We start from the raw sequence: 8,168 nt of genomic DNA on the forward strand, positions 1-8,168 counted from the left end.
CCCCCTGCATCCCCCCCATCACCCCCTGCATCCCCCCCATCACACCCTGCATCCCCCCCCAGCCCCACACGCGTGTGCAAGAACAACCCTGGGCACCAAACCTTTGCCTCCCTCCAGCTTCAGCTTTGCCCCTGAGGCTCCCACATATTTTTTTTGGGGGGGGAAAAGGGGTGTGGGGGGGATGCCCTGCATCCCCCCGGCTCTGGCCCTCGCTCCGCAGCCTTGGCTCCCCTCCCACCGTGGGCTGCCGTTCTCCCAGATTTGCATCTCCCCGAGGCTCTTATTCGCCCTCTGCTATTTTTTCCCCGTGAATGCCTTTTGTTGCTCTTGTTCCTTCTGGAAGCGTGAAAGGTGCCGGGTTTCTTTCCCTCCCCACCCCCCCTCCCTCCCTCTCCTCCTTTCCCTGCCCGATTTTTGCAAGACTTTCTTGCTGGCATTTCGCGGTCGCTGGGATTGGGAGCCACGATTTGGATGCCGGCTCCTCCTGCGAGGGAGCGAGCGGCCAAAAAGAGAAGGCAAAGGCTTCGTCCAGCTCCCTCCCTCGCCGGGATTCAGTCATCCCAGTTCATGGCTCCCACCCAGGCACGGATTTGGGCCGGGAGAGGGCAGATCCATATGCAAATCCCACCGGCTCCAAGGGGGATGTTTGAAGAGCGGGCTCAACACAAGCAGGGATTAGGAGGGATCCTGGCAGCGCTTCCACACCCCCCGAGCATCCCCCCGACTACCCCCGACTCCCCCAAGGGCTGCCGGGGGGGTGAAGCCTCTGCACGAAGCAAAGCTGGAGGGTGTTGCTTTCCCTGCTTGGTTGTTTGGAGGTTTCCAAATTTCCAGCGTGGACTGGGAGCTGATCCTGGATTTCGGGTCCTTTCTCTCTCTCTGATCCCGGGATCAGCACCAGCATCCAGCACGGGCAGTTTGGATGGGGAGGAGGAGGTTTTCTCTGGGAATTTTGGCTGCTGGGTTTGAACCCCACTATAAAATAACATCTATAAAAACATTTAGAGCCACAAGCCCGCCGGTGGATGATGAGGAAGCGACAGAGAGAGCTGTGGGATGCAAAGGAGCTGAAAAAGCAGGAGGGGACCTCTCCCTGGCCTCCCTGGCTGTGTGTTTTCCCTGCCTCCAGGTGTTTTAGCCCCTGCTGGAAGGCCAGATGTGCTGGGGATGTTCCCCGGTGCCCACACCCACGGCCACGGGGAGCAGCAGGTGAAGGGGGGCCCTGCTCCGGAGTTATTCCCGGCTCCAGGGATGACTCACCTTTGCCTTACCTTGGGCAAAGCACTCGGAGCTGTGCCTGGCAGAGCTTCCCCACGTTGGGGACACGCTGTTGCCTCTGCCAAACGCACCCAGAGTACTGAAAGAGGGGCAAGGGAGCAGCAAACCCGGCCGGGGATTCAGGGAAGAGTCAGGGAATGAGCTGGAAGGTTCAGGCTGGGAATAAAAGAGGGGGATGGAGAGATCCAGGAAACTATCAGGGTGAGGAAATGGCGAGTGGGAGCCCGTCATTCCCTGTTTCTCACTCGTGGGAGATGAGGAGAGCCCAGTGCAGCGGCCAGAACGTGGGTTTTGGGCAAACCAAAGGCAACAGCTAATCCTGAAGTGCTCAGAGAACCTGGAATTTGGCACTTCAGGACATCCTGGGGACCGAGGTGATGAACAGGATCAAAATATTCCACCTGTGGCTGCTGAGCACAACCCCAACCTGCTGCTGAGGGAATCTGCTGGATCTTGGGATGCAACCAAGGGATGGACCTGGGGGTCCTTGCTCTCTTCTTCACCTCTCCTTGGCTGCTCCAAGGACCCCCAGGCCTTGGTCGCTCTGGTTTTATTTGGCTGGGCCACATTTTGTCTGGGATGTCAGACTTTGGGATGTCTCTGAGCTGGAGCCTGGATCATCCCTGGGAATAAGCAGCTTAAACAAGCAGCTCTCCTTTCCTCCCAGAGGTGGGAAAAACCGTCCCACCTTTTATACACCACCAGGGGAAGGTTCCTCTGCCACCACCACGGGTCAGAGGCAGCCCTTGCAAACCTCCCTCCATCCTCAGAGCTGATCCTAAAATAGTGGTGATATTTCAGCTCCCCAGATAAGAAAATAAAACAATTATTGTGAGGTTCATAAACCCTCAGGAGAGTGTCACTGACTCTGCAGGGGTGACTGTGAAGCTCCTCTCTGATGTCCCCTCTTCCTCTGGATGGATATTTTATTTTATTTTATTTTATATATATCCTGAGATAAATAGAAACCTTTTTTATATTAAAAAAAAAAAGACAGTTTAAAGTGACCCTCTTGGATGGCACATTCCATGGGAGGAGTGTGGCTGTGCTGGAGGTGACACCACGCATGAGGTAATGGGATAACGTGACCATGGCTAAAGCCAAGCTCTGGGAGCAGGTGCTGGCACTGCTTTTCCCTTCCCAGAAGGGGCACTTGGCTGGGCAAGGAGGCGGGATAACCTTTCCCGGGGTGAAATGTGTCGTCAGGAAAACACAGGGAGGAAATCCCTGCAGGATCCGGGTCCCAAATCCCTGCAGGATCCAGGTCCCAAATCCCTGCAGGATCCAGGTCCCAAATCCCTGCAGGATCCAGGTACCCCCAGTGTCACACATGGACACCCTGGGGGGTTTCAGGGCTGAGCTCTGCCCTGATTTTGGGTCCTTTCTCTCTCTCTGATCCCTGAGATCTGCAGGAAGCTTTGCTGGAGGTGTTTAGGAGCAGTTTGGGAAGCCCTGGGACAGCCCTGAGTGTGCGTGGGGCATCTCCAGCAAAGGGTCACCCAAGCAGGAGGACTTTGGGCTCTGGGAACTGGGAGCATCCTCGGGGCAGCAAAAACCACCCCAAAGCAAGGCCTGGGTTTGCTCCAGGGCTGTTGGGAAGCCTGGAGGTGTCTCTGAGCTTCCTGGCAGGGCACAGCTCTCCGAAGCCCGGGGCTCCCCCAGTCCCCTGCCATCTGGACCTGGCTGGCACGAGCCACCAGCCCTGCTCCCTCGCCCACCTCCAAGATTCCTTGCTTGGCGAGCTCCTCGCCGGCTCCTGCTGATCCACCCTGATTCCTGCACAGAGCCGGGGGCCAGCTCGCTCCCAGGAGTCCCCTTCCTCCCCACCATCCCAGTAAATCCATTGCAATGGCTCACCAGCCTTCCTTCCCATCCACTTTCCCAGTCTGCGCTCCCAGCTGGGGTTCCAGCATGGAAAACAAGCCATAATCCTTTGGCTCTGTCCCATTTTTCCCCTGGTTTTCACGTCCGAGGGCTTGGCTTGGGGTTTTCCCTAAAACCTGGCGGGTTATGGATGCTTCCAGGACTTACAGCCCTGTTTAATGGAGGAGCTGCCATGGAAAGGAGGCAGATCATCCTCTTCCTCCTGCCTTGCCTTGCCACAAGCCAGGGAGAAGCTGGAGCGAGGTCTAGGGAGCACTTTTCCCACTGGAACACCGGGTCAGGGAAGAGCAGGCAGCCCCAGGCAAGGGCAAGGGCAGAGATGGGCAGCACTGATGGGAGCTTGGAATTCATTTTTCCAAAGGGATGGGCTGAGGGGTGGGTTCATGGCAACACTCCTTTGGCAGCCAGACCTGGGGCTGCGTGCCCAAAGCCGGCAGATAACTGGGGAAAAGTGGAATTCCCAGGTGTCTTCTCCGAGCTCCAAACATCCCCGGATCACGTACCTCCCGCAGCCGACCCCATGCCCTACACCGAACATTCCTCAGTGGCTTTTTCCCCTGATTGCTTTGGGAACCTTTACCAACCCCTGTGCTGGGAGATGTTGTAAGTTTTAGGTAAAGAAACCCCCCCACCCCCTTTCCCTGGGCTTGGAATGTGCCCGATGTTTCCAGCCTTGCCGGTTTGGGAAGAGCCTCCGAGCGATGGGTGTGTGTGTGATCAATGCGTTGGCTGCTCACACCTGCTGATGAATTCCCTGCTCCTGGTGATCCAAACCCCTCTGTGGGGATGGGGAGAGCTGGGAAATTCCCTGCTGGCGGCACTAACCCCTTCCAGAGGCTTTTTTTCATGGAAGAGAAAGCGGTTCCGTTGACTCCGAGCCACCGGTCTTCAATATTCAAGAAGGTGCTTCTGGAATTCTGGCATTTGAACCTGGAAGCTGAGGAAAACACAACATCCCCACTTCTCACCTTCCCAGCACTTCCATCTCCTGCGGATTTTTTCCCATCTCCCTTGGATTTTTTGCCTGTTGCTCAGGTTTGCCCTGCAGGTGGGGAATGGGGAATTTTAAAGAAATCCCCCTGGGAAGTGTGGCTGCTTCCCCTCATGGTGTGAGGGGCAGGGACAGAGGTGGGCACCCAAAGAGGCAGCTCCAGCAGCTGGTACCACCCTGTGCCCCACGTAACCCCTGGAATTACCTTCCATGACTCCCATCTTCTGGATACAAAGCATCTCCTTTGAACCAGCCCCACCAAACCCCCACCAAATCCAACCACAAAGCCCAAATTCCTTATTACCTATCCTGAACTTCCCTCTGCCAGGTCTCCAAGGTGGAGAAGGGAACAGCATTCCAAAGTCTTGAGAGTGGTAATGGATTTTATGGGGGAAGGGGGGGGGGAATGGATGGCAGGTTGTGACTCTGCAGTGATTCCTCCTGGAATGGCCACTGGAGAGAACATCGATGGGTCACAGCCCACCCGCTGGATCATGGAATCATGCAATGGTTTGGGTTGGAAGGGACCTTAAAAACCACCCAGTTCCAACCCCCTGCCATGGGCAGGGATAACATTCCGCTTGCTCCAAGCCCAATCCCATCTGGCCTTGAGCTTTTCCAGGGATCCAGGGGCAGCCACAGCTTCTCTTGGCAACCTGTGCCAGGGCCTCCCCACCCTCCCAGCCAGGAATTCCTTCCCAATATCCAAACTAACCCTGTCCTCTTTCAGCCTGGATCTCATCTCTTTGCCCCTCACCTCCCCTCTCCCATCCCTCCACCCATCTCCCCTTCCAGGAAAACTTCCAGAACGCAGCATTTCCATGGAAACTGGCACACGCCCAGAGGCGCCGCCTCCCTGCCTTCCCATTCCCGGTGCCACGGAGAGGAGGGGATGCTCCCGTGCCAGAGGAGACAACCCGGAGAGGTGGAGCAGGAGCTCACCCGGCTCCCTGCCCCGGGATGGCCGCGGGAAGCTCCGCGGATCCTCACGGAGGAACATCTTCCCTCGGGAATGTCCGGGCAGACAGAGCAGATTTAAGCAGCACGTGAAATACCTGCCAAAAGGGGGCTTTTGATTTTTAATTACCAGGCACGAGGGAGGAATTGCTGGCTGGAATTTCAGAGCCCGGGCACGGCCGGCGGCGGGTCAGGGAGGATGGAATCTCCCTCCCGGTTTTATGTTGCTGCACGTCACCATTTTCTCCTGGTGCTCAGCTCTTCCCGCCCTGAAAATTTATGGATAGCTTCTCTTGCATCCTTCTTTTGTTCCAAATTAATTTGGTACCCCCCCCCAGGCACGTGGTGTGACTCTTGGGGATGGGCCTGTGCAGGGCTAAGGGTTGGACTGGATGATCCTTGTGGATTCCTTCCAACTCAGCACATCCTGGGATTCTGGGATTCTGGGATTCAAACAGCTGAGCTTTGGGGCCGAATCCCTCAAATTTGGCTGCTCCCTTGCAGTTCAGGAATCACAGCCCCTGCCTACAGGGATGGCAGAGCAGGTTGCCAAAGCACTGCCCTAAAAATAGGCAACAGGCAGAAATAATCTCCTCCCCTGCCCCCCAAATAATAAACTCCAACCAAGTGCTAATTCTGGCAGCTCTGGGAGCAGTTGGTGGAGAGCAGGAATTTCTATTCTCTCCTTCCTCACCCATCCTAATCACAATATTTTTAGTGTGTGCTTTTTTCACGTGTTTAAGGGGCAGGAGGATTAACTGAGCTGAGGCCAAGGCTCTCAAAAATAAAGTGATAAAGCAGGAGGGGACAATTATCACCATTTCTTTCTAAATTCTCTTTTCCCTCCCCCCCCCCAAGAGTCTCTCTCTGCCTTCATGTAGCGACTGGGAAGCTGCAAACATTCCCCAGCTTTCCAGTTTGAATGGAATGATTCACTGAGCCCCAAGTAAGTTTTCCTCCTCTCATTCTCACACTGGTTTTAATCACCTCCAAACAAATCTCACGTATATTTTTAAACAAAGCACGTTTTAAAACCAAATTGTTGGACTGTTTTATTTAGAAAAAGCTGGAAGGGAAGAATTTAATTTTTAGTTTTCTGGGGGGAGGGGGGGGGAGGCGGGGTGTGAATGGGAGCTGAAGCTCCCAAACGAGCCCTGAGCATCGTTAAGATCGTTAAGCTCCTAATTAGCTGCAGGACACCCCAATTCTCATCCTGGCTTCAAACCAAGAGGGTTGTTTGTCTTCTCCAGGCCCATCAGTATTCTCAGTTGGATGTGGTCTCACAGCCTGGACAGGTTTTTTTTTTAGGGCAAGCAGAGGCTTTCCAAGTGCTCAGGGAGGTGTGATGGGGTGACAAGGCGTGTCAGGGAGGTGTGTTGGGGACACACGTCCCAAATGAGATGCAAACATCAACCTGAGAGAGAGCCTTGCAATCAGATAAAGGTGCTCATTAACAATCCATTGGAATTAAATCCCTTTTAGAGAAGGGTAGGTGAGAAAAGCTAAGCTGGGAGAGGGAGGGGGGTGTTTCCTTGCCCCAGGAAGGGAAGAAAGCCTCCAGGTTGCTTTGTCTCCACCCATCCCTCCCTTCCCAGGCACCAGGATAGTTTGGAGATCTGGTTTTCCAATGCCCACGGGGACTGCTGGGCACTGGGGTAGACCCTGGGAATGGGCAGGGGGCTGCCTTGAAAGACTCAAGGAAGGTTGTGCCAGGTCCTGCACGTGGGTCACAACATCCACATGGAGCTCCCTGGGCTGGAGGAGGAGTGGCTGGAAAGCTGGGAAAGGACCTGGAGGTGCAGGTGGCAGGTGCTGGGTGTGATCCCAGGTGGGTCCAGGGGGGCAAGAAAGCCAAGGGCACTTGGTTTGTGTCAAAAATAGCGTGTCACAGGCCCAGGGCAGGGATTGTCACCCTGTGCTGGCACTGCTGGGGCACCTCCAGCCCTGGGGGCAGTTCTGGGACCCTCAGACAGGAGAGACGCTGAGGGGCTGGAGCGTGTGCAGGGAAGGGAACGGAGCTGGGAAGGGGCTGGAGCAGCAGGAGCAGCTGAGGGAGCTGGGGGGGCTCAGCCTGGAGAAAAGGAGGCTCAGGGGGGACCTTCTGGCTCTGCAACTCCCTGACAGGAGGGGGGAGCTGGGGGGGCTCAGCCTGGAGAAAAGGAGGCTCAGGGGGGACCTTCTGGCTCTGCAACTCCCTGACAGGAGGGGGGAGCTGGGGGGGGTCGGGCTCTGCTCCCAGGGAACAAGGGACAGGAGGAGAGGGAACGGCCTCAAGCTGTGCCAGGGGAGGTTTAGATGGGATATTGAGAAAATTTCCTTATGGAATGGCAGGGGTGGAGTCCCCATCCCTGGAGGAACTTCAAATCCCTGTGGATGTGGCACCTGGGGACATGGGGCAGTGGTGGCCTTGGGGGAAGGGTTGGACCTGATGACCTCAGAGGGCTTTTCCAACCTAAACAAGCGAGTGATTCCATGTTTTTGTGTCCAGTGGTGCAAACCAACCCTGTGACTGCAAAAAGGGGGACACCCCTGGCCTGGTGCCTGCTTAGAGATGAATTCATCCAACAGCTTTTCATTTGTGAGTGTTATTTGCTTCCTTGACCAGCTCATTGCTCCTTCTCAGGAAAGCTTCCAAGACTGTGGAGAGACTCTCTCCAGAATCATTAATCAGAGCAGCATGAAGATTTATTAACTCTCCTCTCCTTGCAATAAAACCATCAGCCTCCAAACTCTGCTTTCTGTGCCATCAATTCCTCCTCCCAAGTAAATTTAAAGGCTGCCAAAGAAGGCAAATCCATCTCCTCAGTCCTCATTTATTGCCCTGTCGTTGCAGTATCGTGATCTCGACTCATCTCCAAAATCCAGGAGTGAAATTATACAAGTCCTTTGTTTTTTTTTAGGATTAATTATGTTAATAAAGCTCAGTGATATTCATGGCAAAGGTTGGAAGTGCGTGGAAATTCGTGGAACTTCAAATTAACTGCTTTGGTGGCTCGGGCTGTCATTAGGAAAGCTATTAGATATAGTGTGGTGTGTAAGTGAATACAAATTGTATCTA

This window comes from Lepidothrix coronata, unplaced genomic scaffold, assembly GCF_001604755.1.
Source record: "Lepidothrix coronata isolate B3197 unplaced genomic scaffold, Lepidothrix_coronata-1.0 Scaffold287, whole genome shotgun sequence".
NCBI lineage: Eukaryota > Metazoa > Chordata > Aves > Passeriformes > Pipridae > Lepidothrix > Lepidothrix coronata.